Raw genomic sequence first — 14,022 nt, 5'->3', positions numbered from 1 at the left:
AGGCCTAGCATTCAAGATGAGTTGAGTCTAGTTCAGATGAATAGTGTTGAGGAGGCATATCAATTTTCCTTAAGAGTTGAGGACAAACTAAGCAAGAAGTTTGACAATAAGAATAGTGGAAGAGGTCGTGGTGGAAGATCTGGCAGATGATCTTATGCAGGTCATAATGATGATCAAAAGAACAATGATGAGGCTAGAAGTAGCAGTCAAAACCAAAGGGGAAACAATTTCAATCATTTCCATGATCAGAACAATAAAGATCAGAGAGGAGTGGCAAAGGAAAAGGATCTAGAAGAGGAGGCTTCCATGGGAAATGTTTTCATTGCAAAGAAGAAGGGCATAAAGCATTTGAATGTACCCAGTGTCAAGGAAGGCTAGATCAAAGAACTGAAGGTTAGGCAAGAGTTGCACATGTTGATGAAGATGCCAAATCCTCACATTCTGAAGATGCTAAAAGAGGAGAAGTCCTAGTTAACAGAAGAGTCATGCTGAGTGGTGAGAATGAACCTAATCAAAAAAGGAGTTTGTTTCACACAAGGTGTAGATGTGAAGATAAGTGTTGTGATGTGATCACTGATGGTGGAAGTACTAACAATCTGGTGTCAAAAATGATGGTCATCAAGTTGAAGTTGAAGATATAGAAACACTTGTGTCCATACCATATTGCTTGGGTGCAAGATGACCACAAGGTTATGGTCAATGAGCAATGCTCAGTGAAGTTCAAAATTGGAAACTACCAGGATGAGGTACTATGTGAGATCATACCTATGGACATATATCATATGTTTTTGAGTAGGCTATGGCAATTTGATAGGCATGTTGTCCATGATGGGCAAGCAAATACCTACACTCTGACCAAGGATGGAGTGAAACATAAGTTGACGCCGTTGAAGGATAAAGAAGAAAAGGTATGTAGTGCTGCTAGAATATGTTTTGTTGATAGAAAAGAGTTTCTTAAAGGTATGAAAAATGAGCATATGTGTTTTGCTATAATTCCTAAAGATGGTAAAGAAAAAGTAGAGGAGATACTTACAGAAGTTGCAGAGATGTTGGAGGATTTTTCTGATATTGTATCAGATAATGTACTTGATGAATCACCCTCAATGAGGAAGATTAGTCATCAGATGGATTTGGTTCTAGGAGCCAGCTTGCCAAATAAAGCAGCACACAGAATGACACCAACAAAAAGTGAAGATTTGAATAGGCAATTTCATGAGTTGTTGCAGAAGGGGTTGATTCAAGAGGGTCTGAGTCCATGTGTTGTACTAGCAATATTAGCACCAAAGAAGAATGGAGAATGGAGGATGTGCACAGATTCTCATGCTATCAAAAAGATCACCATCAAGTATAGATTTCCTTTGCTGAGGATGGATGATATTATGGACTATTTGAGTGGAGCTCAGTATTTCACAAAGATAGATTTGAAGAGTGGGTACCATCAAATTCATATCAGAGAAGGTGATGAGTGGAAGACTGCTTTCAAGATAAGGGAAGGACTGTATGAGTGGTTAGTCATGCCTTTTGGGCTAACCAATGCACTGAGCATTTTCATGAGGCTTGTGAATGAGGTACTAAAGGAGTTTCTAGGTAAGTTTGTCATTGTTTAGCTAGATGATATATTGATCTTTAGTAAGACATTAGAGGAGCTTTTTATTCATATTCACAAGGTGTTTGAAAAGTTGAGGGAAGAAAAGTTGAGAGTCTAAGTCCATGTGTTGTACCAACAGTATTAGCACTAAATAAGAATGGAGAATGGCGGATGTGCATAGATTCTCATGCTATCAACAAGATCACAATAAAGTATATATTTTCATTGCCAAGGATGGATGATATTATGGATTGTTTGAGTGGAGCTAAGTATTTCATAAAGATAGATCTGAAGAGTGGCTACCATCAAATTCATATCAGAGAAGGTGATGAGTGGAAGATTGCTTTAAAGACAAGGGAAGGACTGTATGAGTGGTTAGTCATGTCTTTTGGGCTAACCAATGCATCGAGCACTTTCATGAGGCTCATGAATGAGGTACTGAAAGAATTTTTGGGTAAGTTTGTCATTGTTTAGCTAGATGATATATTGATCTTTAGTAAGACATTAGAGGAGCATTTGATTCATATTCGCAAGGTGTTTGAAAAGTTGAGGGAAGAAAAGTTGTTGATAGACCTAAAGAATTGCAGTTTTGTAAAGGAGTTGGTGTACCTAGGATTTTTAGTCTCAGGAGAAGGTTTGAAAATGGACCTAGAGAAAGTGAAGGCTATCCTTGCATGGCCTGCTCCAAGGAGTATGACAGAGGTAAGATATTTTCATGGACTGGCTGCATTTTACAGAAAGTTCATAAGAAGTTTTAGTAGTATTTGTGGGCCCTTGATTGAAACAATGAGAGAGGATAGGAAAGAGTTTAAGTGGACTATATGAGCATATAAGAGTTTCAATCTGTTGAAATAGAAAGTTACTAAGCAGCCTGTTTTAGCAGGTCTTGATTTTAACAAGGTGTTTCAAGTAGACTGTGATGCAAGTGGTACTACAATAGGAGTTTTTTTGAATCAACAAGGTAGACCTGTTGATTATTTTAGTGAGAAGTTGAATGATGCAAAAAGAAACTATTATGTTTATGATCAACAATTTTATGTTATAGTTCAAGCATTGAAAAAATGGAGACACTGTCTTCTTCCCATGGAGTTTGTTTTATATACTGATCATCAAGCTTTGCAATATTTGAATAGTCAAGGAAAATTGAACCAAAGGCATTTAAAGTGGGTTGAGTTGTTGCAAAGTTATACATTTGTTTTGAAACACAAAAGTGGGAAGTCTAACAAAGTTACAGATGCTCTTAGTAGAAGACAACTTTTGCTGATAGAAATGCAGATAGAGGTGGTTGGGTTCAAGGAACTTAATACATTGTATCTAAATGATCCTGATTTTGGTGAAGCATGGAACGCTTGTATAGAACCTGTTACACTTGATAGGACAAAGTGATTGAATTTTATGATCCAAGATAATTTAAATTGTTCAAAGAAAGCCAGTTGTGCATTCCAAGAAGTTCAATGACAGAGAACCTCATCATGGAGAAGCATAGTGGAGGATTAGCAGGATATTTTGGTAGAGATAAAACTATAGCTTTGGTTGCTAAAAATTATTACTAGCCATAGTTACACCAAGATGTAACGAAGTTTGTACAAATTTTTTGAGTATGTCAGATAGTGAAAGGAGTGAAGCAAAATACAAGGTTGTATCAGCCATTACCTATACCAAAGAAGTAGTGGGAGGATATCAGTATGGATTTTGTTCTTAGATTACCGAGGACACAACATGGGCATGATTCTATTTTTGTGGTGGTTGTCAAGTTTTTAAAGATGGAAAATTTTAATCCTTGCAAGAAGATTAGTGATGTTGTTCATGTAGCAAAGTTGTTTTTCAGAGAAGTGGTGAGATTACATGGTCTGCCAAAGAGTATAGTTTTAGATCGCTTGATACGAAATTTGTTGGTTATTTATGGCATACGTTGTGGAAGAAGTTGAAGACAGATTTGAAGTTTAGTTCATCACATCATCCATAGACTAATGGACAGACAGAAGCTGTGAATCATAGTTTGGGAAACTTGTTGAGATGATTGGTTGGAGATAGACCAAAAGGATGGGATATGATTTTACCACAGGCGAAATTTGCATATAATAATTTTGGCAATAGGATTATTGCTAAATCACCATTCCAAATTGTATATGGGAGTAGTCCCAAAAATGTTTCTGAATTGAGGAAGTTGGATAAGGGAGAGATAAGTAATGTTGAAGTAGAAGATTTTGTTGAACATTTAAAGAACATCCATCAGGAGGTGAGGAAGCGCATCATAAAGATGAATACACAGTATAGGCCTAAGGAAAATGTGAAAAGGAGATATAAGGAATTTCAGATTGGAGATGAAGTCATGGTTCATTTGAGAAAGGAGCATTTTCCAATAGGTACATATAATAAGTTGAAGACGAAGAAGTTTGGACCATGCAAGATAGTGAAGAGGCATGATTCTCAAAATGTGTATGAAGTGGAGTTGCCTGCTGAATTAAATATTTTACCAGTATTTAATATTTCAAATTTGACAACGTATTATGAAGGAGTTGATGGAGATCAAGTTGCAGAAGTGCAGTGAAGCATTCCAGCAACTAGTTCTACTACTAAGGAGATTGAAGAGATACTAGATAGTCATACTCGAAAAAGTAATAGAAACAAAACTTATGAGGAATATCTGGTCAAATGGAAATAGAGACCAATTGAGGATTCATCATGGCTAGCAAAGGAGGAGGTCAACCATCTTGGTTTTCCTTTTAACACTTGAGGCATGACTAGATCACTTCTCAAATTACCCCGGGTGTTTGATGCAAGAGCATCCTAGGTGTAAGGGAAATCTTGAATCACCCAAAAATATTTTATTTTCAGTCTTTCCTATTTTAATAAGGACTAGTAGACAGGGTGGTTACTATTTATGGGAACTTGCTATTTTTAGTAAGTTTGTCATACGAGCTCAGAATGTTCTCATTTTCTATAGGAAGGTTCATTTTAGAGATATAAGCCTACCATAAAAATCTCATTGCTCCAGCTCAAGTATCAGAGAAGTTATTAAATATTTTTGGTGGAAAAAATTGTAGAAAAATCTTCAGGCTCACCGTTGGAGGCCTTAGAGTGATCGAATGAGGTCTAAAAACTTGATAGAAGGGTGGTAGCACAGTTCCAAGCCTATAGATCAAGAGCTAGTGTTTCCAAAGAGTGGCTATAATAGTCAATCAGAGCAACAGTTCATAAGTTATGGCCTTCCGAAGTTTGGCTACCTGAAACTTCTAAAATAATTGTCAAAGATGTATTTGGCCGACTCTATATGTTTTGTTAGAATATGTCATCCCTAGGTATAAAGTTTGAGCATCTAGAACCTTCCCGAGCAGCATAAGACTACCTATTTAAGAAAGGCCCAAACATTGTCTAGGGAGCTCTGGGTGATAGTTCACAGTACTATCTTGTAGATTACTATAATGAAGGTGCCCATTTGAGTTAGCATATTGTAATTGAGAATTCTGTAATTCTGCATTTGCGGCGATAATAAGAAGTCCGTATTTTATTTCTCACATTTTTTGTGGTTTTTTTGTTTTTGTTATGAGTTTATGGTATTAAGGGAGTCCCCTACATCAATTAGGAACTTAAACAACTTTAATGTAGTGTGAAAAAAATAGATAGGAGTTAGACCTAATAGGAAAATTTAAGCTCTTATGATTTGATTGTGATTATCAAAAGAACCACAAGGTAAGCTAGACAATGCACTTAGTGGAGGCTTAAAGTTAATGTTGTAATAGAAAATTCAATGGCTCTTATACAACTCCTTTTCTACCTATAGTAAAAAAAGTAGTTTTTGATTGTTTTGCTTCAACTTTTACCATTTTTGTTTTTTGGTAAATATCACATGTGTTTGATTAGTTTTTCAAAAAACTTATACTTTTGATTTGTTTTTTATTCCTTAACCATTTAATCTACTACGATTTAAATAGTTTGATTGAAAATAAGATTTTATGTGAATATTCTTATTCTATTAAAAAATGTATCTTTTTCATAATTTTGTTGTGATTTTCTAATATTTGTGCTTGAAATGCATTAAATTTTGGGATTTCGTGATATCATGGGATTGACAAAGGTTTGTGGAGGTCTTTGATGTTTATTTAAGGTTGTTTTGGTTTGTATTGTTTAATGGTTTTTCTAGATTTTATTAAAGAGGAAGAATAAAGAGTTTTTTTAGGCATTTTACTAAGTTCAATAGTGAGCTATATTTGGCTCTAGTAACAACTGCATAAGACTTTTCTCAATACTCTGTGTATTACAAAATGTTCCAAACTTAAAATAACTATAATGACCAACTCTTAATTAGTACATTATTTCGCATGTATTTTATTAAAATTAATGAATTTAAAATATGTTAGGTCTTTAAGACCTCCAAACTCCTTATATGTTGGATTTCACTAATCTAAATCTAAATACAACATAAATAGAAATCATGAATTAAAAGTATTTTCATTTACTATAATTGAATCACAAGATTTTCCATCACTCAATTTTTTCCATTTACTAAATCTAAATATGACCTAAAAAGAAATCATGAATTTGTTCCCGAAAGAGTGCCCAAATTACACTAAATAGACCTTTTCATATGAATAACTTTTCATATTCCTATTAAGTGCCTCTATAAACTCCTCTACATCCCTACTTTATAATATATTTAACGGGTAAATAAATAAAAAATTAATATCTCCCCATCTTCATCCCACGGACATAGTTGGAATCAACAACTATTCATCAAAATAATATTAAGCAAAGTAGTGCCAGCCCAAGGAGATGGTTCATCTCGATTTTTTTTTTTTGATGAATAGTCCTTTTCAATTAATAAAATTTACTAAGATTACAATTCACAAAAAAGGGCCGAGGGATACAGGATCACCCCGCGAATGAGTTCAGTTGGCCGAAGCCGGAGCAAACAACATGGCCACAGCCAGCAACTATAAACTATTCATCAAAAAAAATATTAAAAACAACCTCATGCTGCCAAGGCAGTACCAGCAGAGGGAGGAGGATCATCTTTATCAGGAAATCCCCATGCATCAGTGGGATTGTGAGGCGGACTAGGAACAGTCCAACTGTCAGCAGCATCCGCAGGATCTGGGGTAGTTGCAGTCTCCGCATCTTCCTTGTCTAGCCGTGGAGGAGAAATTGCCAAGGCCAACCGAGGAAACTTGCCAGAGTGCGCCCGTCCAAGGGGAGGAGCCGGAGACCAGCCAGAAGCCCACCCAAGGGGGGGGGAGCCAGAGACCAACTAGAACCACCACGTGGTGGGGAAGCGGAGCGGCGCCTCCAACCGCCATGACCACCGCTAAGAGAGCGATGGCGGGGACCCTAGGAGCGCGGCGTGTGTGAATGGCAGCCAGAGGACTGGCATCTGGAACGACGACCGCGGAATGAGGAAGCATCAGCTGAGGCATTCAGAGGCACTCTGGCAATGGTACAAGGAGCATTGCCCCAGCGGTTTAACAATTCTTGTAAGTGGGCAACCTCCAGTGCAACTTTATTAGCTTGCACCTATATCTGCATAATGACATTGTTACAAATGCATGCCTTAGTGTACATTGCAATGTTAACATCCAAAAAACTGTGAGTGAATAAAACTGCATTCCTATCTTTTCATAGAGAAAAAAAAATTTCCATCCTGAAGGTATGCCAAATCTGGGAAAACTTTCGAGGAAATCTGGGGGAATCACCCAGAAGGATCATGTGCCATGAAAAAGGTTCAGGCCTGAAAGGCTTGAAAAAATCATGAATCCAGTGCCAATAATTCTGAGCACGTTTGCAAAACACAAAAATATGCAAAAAGGACTCAGGTTGGCCACAAAAGGGGCATCTGGGGTCAGGAACCCCAATGTGCTTGAGCCGAGGCCCCAGGGGAAGACCTTGGAAAGCAAGGCACCAAGCAAAGTGAGCAATCTTAGGTTCTGTAATGGCACTCCAAATGGTGTCGAACCGTTTTCTCCATTGAGAAAGCGAAGAATGCAAATGCCACCGTTGATTAAGTGTGTCTACCATCGGAAGGTGGGGCGAAAGCCATCTATATCCCATATTGGGCTTATAATTGGTAAATGGAGTGGCAGGAAACCACTTCCAATCATACCACCAAGGTCAAATAGACTGAATCCCCACTTTATGAAGTAAGTGCACAGGGATGGAAGACAATAGAAGCTCATAAGTCTGACGATCGGCACGAATAAGGCGGTATTGAACTTGCATATCCTCCCAAGATCTGAAATTCATGATGACTCTTGAAAAAATATCCTTAATAGTGCGAATGCCACGTTTATAGAAACGCAGAGCACTGGCACCTTGAGTCTTGGCAAGAGGAATACCCTGGAAGGGAAACAGGGGAGACCACCAAATGTTCTGCTGATTTAAGGATAGCCCATTGCGGAACTCATTACAGCCCAACAAAGCCAAGGTTTAACAGCTTCCCAGGCTTTCCAGATGCTCTTTATAATGAAGGGGCCCTGTATGACCACTGGTTCTCGCATAGTGAGAAGGGTCTGAAAACCAATTCCCTTCCAGGCCGGTCTGTTAGCTGGGAAGCCTGAAGAAATGCAATGTCTGACAAGAATTTTCCAGGCTTCATCTCCAGAAATAGCTCTGATAATCCATTTAGCACAGAGGGCAAGGCCCTGCTTTCGAGTGGAAAGCAGGCTGAGACCCCCAGATTCCCTCGGGAGACAACAGAAATCCCAAGCAACTCTGTGAAAACCATGATGGTCAGAACCAGAGGCCCAAAGAAAATCTCTAAGCAAATGTTCTAATTTGAGGTATGAAGCTTTGGAGGGAGCCCAACAAGAAGAATAAAACACATGGGTGGCAACCAAAATCTTAGAACAAATCTGAAATTTACCAGCAAGAGAAAGCACCTTAGCAATGATCTTATAAGACACATTGAGGAGGGTGATGGGCCTCCAGTTGTAGATGTCCTCAGGATCACCAGCTTTAGGTATGAATTTAATATTGCCTTTATTTATGATCGCTCCTAAGCTTTTAGTGTGGTATGCTTCAAGATAGACTTTGTGCAGATCAGGACCAATTTTCTCCCAAAGATGTTTGTAAAATTCACAAGGAAATCCATCACACCCAGGGAATTTGTCATCCGCCATGGAGTAAGCTACCTCTTTAAGGTCTCAGAGGGAAAGAAGTTGCTCACAGAAAGCGCGTTGCTCAACCACGAGGTGGTTTGGAGTAACAGAAATACACTTTCTGAGAGCCTCCTCCTAAGCAACCGAATGCCCCTGCGAAGCAAAAACGTTCTCATAGTGAAGAACAAAAGCTTGCAGGATGTCTGGCAAATTGGAAAGAACCTCAGTTCCCTGTTTTATCTTCTTAATCCCAATATTGGTATGACGGGCTCGTAGAGCCTGGAAGAACTCCTTCGAGGCTTTGTCGCCAACCTCCAACCGGTGGAGACGGGCTTTGATTTGAGCTCCTCGGGCAGCATAGTTATCAACAATTTTCTTTTCATGGCGAAGCTTGGCAAGCTGAAGTTGCAGATCCACATCAAAAGGGTTGAAGGTGAGCGCTTCAGAGGCTTTTTTGAGGGCAAGGGTGTTGGCTTCATAAGATCGTTTTCTGAAAATTGCCAGCTAACACCTGTAGATGCACAAAAAATGAGCCGTTCTGGTAATGGCATCATTCCACCATTGAATCCAACCTCGATGGGAATGTGGATGTGGTTCCAAATTTTAGACACGTTGTATGTGGGAGATAGTGGAAGCATGCAATAGCACAGACGTATTGAGGAAGAATTGAGACTTAACCACTTTGGGGATAGCTGTTTGCCAAGAAATGCCAAAATAAATGGGATAGTGGTCTGACAACGTCACATCTGTCAGGGGAATGACAGGTAGATCACGATCTTCAGAAAAATAAAAAAAAGATTGCACCGAGATCATAGCACGATCAAGACATTTCAATATGCGATCAGGACCGGCTCGAAAATTGGACCAAGTGTGCCAAGCCCCATTATCATGACAGCGGCTAGTATTGGGATCAAAGAGGCCCAATTTATGACGCATGTGAAACCAGGCTTGTCTTTCCCCAGCTGTCCAACAGAAAGGTAGAATGCCATCTTTGTCAGAGGCCACTTCAACCATATTGAAGTCCCCACACAGGACCCAAGTAGCTGGCGGCAGGTTGTCAACAAGCCAAACCCACATTTGCGCCATTTCCACAGCATCATTGGAGGCATAAACATTAATGACTCCAAAAGAATGATTGTTGATGGAAAGCAAAAGCCAAATAATACGGTGTGTGGGGTCAGAACCGTGCGAAATAATAGCAGAATGAAGGCAAGGTGACAGGAGAGTAACTACACCACCTCGGCCAGCTTCATGCTGAGAAGAAAACATGACGCTATCCTGCCAAATGACGCGGCATGCAGCAGAAAGCATGAAACCAGAAATCTTAACTTCTTGCAGGCAAAGAAAATCTAAATTCCCAAGTCTATGACGGGTATCCCGGACATAGAATTTTCTAGGGAGGTCTGTAAGACCTCGAACATTCCAGGAGAGGAAGTTCATGAAAACTCTTCCATATCATCCTTGTCCTCGAGAGAGGAGTAACTATTCTGCAAAAAGGTAGAAACCGGATGAAAGTCAAACGGGAAATCCTCTAGACTTACAGCCTGCCGTTTGACCCCTGATATCTCTGCACGTCCAGGAGGATTGCGAGAACGCCTTGTTGCCGGTGGTACTATGGAAGAGACTGCAAGAGGAGAACGAGCCCCAGCCAAGGACGAGGTCCTGGCAGTTGCCTTAATCCCCTGCGAGCCAGCAGGATTTGAAAGCTGCGGAACCAAAACTGGCGCAACAGAAGCCGCTGGCGTCTCCACGCTAGCAGGTGCTGATACTTCGATGGAAGCAGGAGGAATCGCGGTTACGGCCGCATAGGATGGCTTGGGGGCCAAAGGATTCAAGGCAGGCTTGCCTTTGCGCCCAACAGTAACCCATTCTTCTTTTTTTCCTTCGACCTGCTTGACAGAGGTCGCTTTAGGCTGGGCTTTGACCCTAGGCGTGGCCAAAGGGCAGTCCCTGATCTTGTGTTCCGCAGACTGGCACCTATAACAGGTGTTAGGTAGGTTCAAGTAAAGCACCTTCTGTGCGAAGGTTTGAGCGCCAAGATGGATTTCCACCGAATTCTTGAGATCTTTAGAAAGATCAACTTCAATGCAAACACGCCGCTGAGGGCGAGCATTAAAAAAAATTTCTAGCTCCTTGGTAACAACTTTGCCAAGGGCTTGGACAATAGACTCAATAAAAGATCTCGATTATTAAAACCATAGTCATCCCTAGGAAAGATAGTCAAATTCAAATATTGTTTTTAACTTTTCATTGAAAATAAAAAGCACGCGGGAAGGGGCCCTTATTTTGACCAAAAAATATTTTAAAAGCCGCCTTGGGAGTTCCACCGTGTCGGTGGGGGTCCGTAGAAAATGTTTGAAAAGGGTCGCGGTACGAGTTAAAGAATTTCATCTCTAACAAATCACCTCTATAAAGGCCCCTTTGCATGGCAATCTAGTGTCCAACTCCAGAAGGATAAAGCTGCTGCAGCATTAACAGGAGGATGTCATGGAGGAAGCAAAGTTTACTCTTCACAGCACCACCGATAATACCACCGATGAGTTTTTCACAAGCGAAGATCTCAAGGATCTGCTTGGGTGGAAGCTAGGAAATGATTTTGTTGAGATTATCTGTGGTTGCACCAGCACTTTGGGTTTTGGGGACTTTGTGGGCTCATTACGGATAACCCAACAAGGAGAATTAAGCGTGGTATGTAACTGTTTTCCAGGGGCATGCAAGAAAGGTCCCATGGCGCCCATCATTTTCCAGAAGCACGCCCAAAACAATCGAAGAAAATGGAAGGACTCGATTTGGGTCACAATGAGTGATAAATCCGGCTACACCAAGAAGGTGCCCCTTTGCAATACACTCCTGCTCCGTTATTACAGGCCCAAAGGCGGCAATTTCAACTTTCAGCGTTTTAATTTTCACAGGGATGAATTTGTTCGTTGCAGAGGCTGTGGAAAAGAGCGGCGGTTTAAGATCCGGAATAGAGATGAATACCGTGTTTACTGCTGCGCTGTGAAGAACCCTAACTGGGCTTGTAACGATTTTGCTCAGAGCGAATTGAATTGTGAGATGGAAGAGGAAAGGGCGAGTCGAAAGGTTTTGAGGGGATGCCCTAAAATTATCAACTGCGAGGGCTGTTTGTCTTGTGTCTGCACCGGATGTGATATGTGCTTGTTCGCTTGAACGGTCTTTCAACGAGAACGCTAGGAATTTATTCAATTTGTTTCCCATAATGTGCGAACTTTTTTGAAAAAAATCTCCCTTCATTTACAGGACGTTTCAGGTTATAAATTCACTTTTGGTACTTACTTTGTGCGATGATATTCCCGAGGAATCATATTTGTAATCTGTGCAAGACAAGATTTTCCAGGCTTTGGAAAAACCTCGCGAATATTTGTCAATATTAGAAGTTCCAAGTTCCAACAACTGTTTATGAGCCTTTTCTAATACAAGTAGCATCTGCAAGTGCATACTGAGTTGCTTTATAAAATTGAAATGATTCTATTTGTATTCCATATAATGTATGTTTTGGCGGTATATGTAAGATCTGTGTGTCAATATGAAAAAGATTTATTATAATTTTGATTTCTGAGAATCTTGGATACGAAATAGCAGGTCTGCTTTGCATAAAAGATTTGTGACCAAACTGTCTGTCTAGAATACCTGTGGCGTTTTTGACTCATTTCATATCTGTGTGAAGCAAAGAGCCAATATAAATGTGCAATGCATCCTGCATAATACAATATAATTTTGCGGCACTAAATTATTTATTCATTAACAATGAACTCTGTCTCCAGGATCCTCTTGCAAATTATGATCAATAATGATATATTGAAAATTTTCATGTTTGCCAACTTTGTCATGATAAAAGTTAAAAGAAGAATCAATTATCTATATAATATCACTGAAAATTGAATCTAAAACGGTAAAATGCAAATTAGACATACATAATCTACCTTTCACAAACACCCTACTTTTCACAAGTATATAAAACTAATCAATGGTTAAATTGAAATGATTATTATTATTTTTCTATTATTGTCAGATTTATTATAATGAATTTGAAAAAATATATATATTCAACATTAGGCTTATAAACATCAATATAGGTGGAATGTAATATTTTAAAGAGGTTAAAATTTGTTAAATAAAATGATTAAACAGTTTTATCTTATAGTTAAATACCATGCACTGTGGAAATTTCAAAGTTCTAATAAAAGTTAAAATAAATAATAAGGTACAATAGTAATAATTATAAGGAAAAATAATTAGGCAAGAGCCTACAACACAATGGGAGGTCTCTAATGATCTAAATCTACTCAAGATTATCTAAGAATCGAAATAATGAATCACAACAAAAAATAATAATCAACCTTAGCTTCGGCCTCTTTACCAATCAAAAATTTTAAAAATTATAAGAAAAAATAAGAAATGATAAAATATAAAATATTTCTAAATTAAATTTTTATTTTGTTTATTTTTACTAATAAATATAAAATATGTAGGTATTTATGATAGATTACCTCCTCCTGTTGTAGCTCCTAGCAATCTACGAACTATTAATCACATACAATACCAGTTAGAACAAGATGATATTTTTCTTCCAAATTGTCCCTATACACTAGAAACATGGTGTACCACAATCCACCACAAGGCCCTCATATCTTCCAGCCAATCTTCTTTCTTCATGTTTTCATGTAGAACATCATTTAAACAAACCAAAACAACTCAAGGGCACTAGTTATGTCTAGGGCTTAGATATATATTTAAGAAAGGATTAAAATAAAGCTATAGCTTTTAATAATAACTTTATGATTCTATAATCAATAATTGTCTATTTTATTATCTATTTAGTCTTTCTTAAACAATGACTTACATAATTATAAACAGATATTTATATTTGAATGGTTATTAAGAATAGATAAACATGTGAATGGTTATTAAGAATAAATAAACATATTAAACCTGCCATGATTACATCTTTGCAATCAAATCGAAAGCCTAAAGGTTGCACGCTTCAAGTATAACAGGGGAGGCTTCCCAAAGATTTGAACAATATCATGTAAAAAAAAATCTGTGAATGTGAAGAAACAACTTCTGGTCAAGAGAATCTGATATTTATCTAAATTTATGAAGAGTCAAATCGATTTTAATTTGCATTACATTTAGAGGGGGTCAAAGATATATTTGTAAAAGTCCAGTGCAGTCGGGCTCTTGGAATATTTACATTGCAGGACCTCACAATTGTTGCCAAATCTCGAGTAAAAAGTTAAAAAATAATTTTAGTTTAATAAAATATTACAGATCTAAATTAAATTAGTAAAAAAAAAATTTGTTTTTTCTTTGGGAGGGTCA

General features: G+C 38.3%; 1 pseudogene; it reads left to right on the top strand.

Moving 5' to 3' along the window:
- Nucleotides 1-11,137: 11,137 nt before the first annotated feature.
- On the top strand, nucleotides 11,138-12,157 carry LOC149580488 (protein ULTRAPETALA 2 pseudogene; annotated as a pseudogene).
- The last annotated feature ends 1,865 nt before the right edge of the window (nucleotides 12,158-14,022 follow it).

Source organism: Cupressus sempervirens, chromosome 1 (assembly GCF_028749045.1).
Source record: "Cupressus sempervirens isolate cs-2001-9-10 chromosome 1, ASM2874904v1, whole genome shotgun sequence".
In the NCBI taxonomy this organism is placed as follows: domain Eukaryota; kingdom Viridiplantae; phylum Streptophyta; class Pinopsida; order Cupressales; family Cupressaceae; genus Cupressus; species Cupressus sempervirens.
The sequence above is the reverse complement of the archived record's forward strand: the minus strand, read 5'-3'. Positions and strand labels throughout refer to the sequence as shown.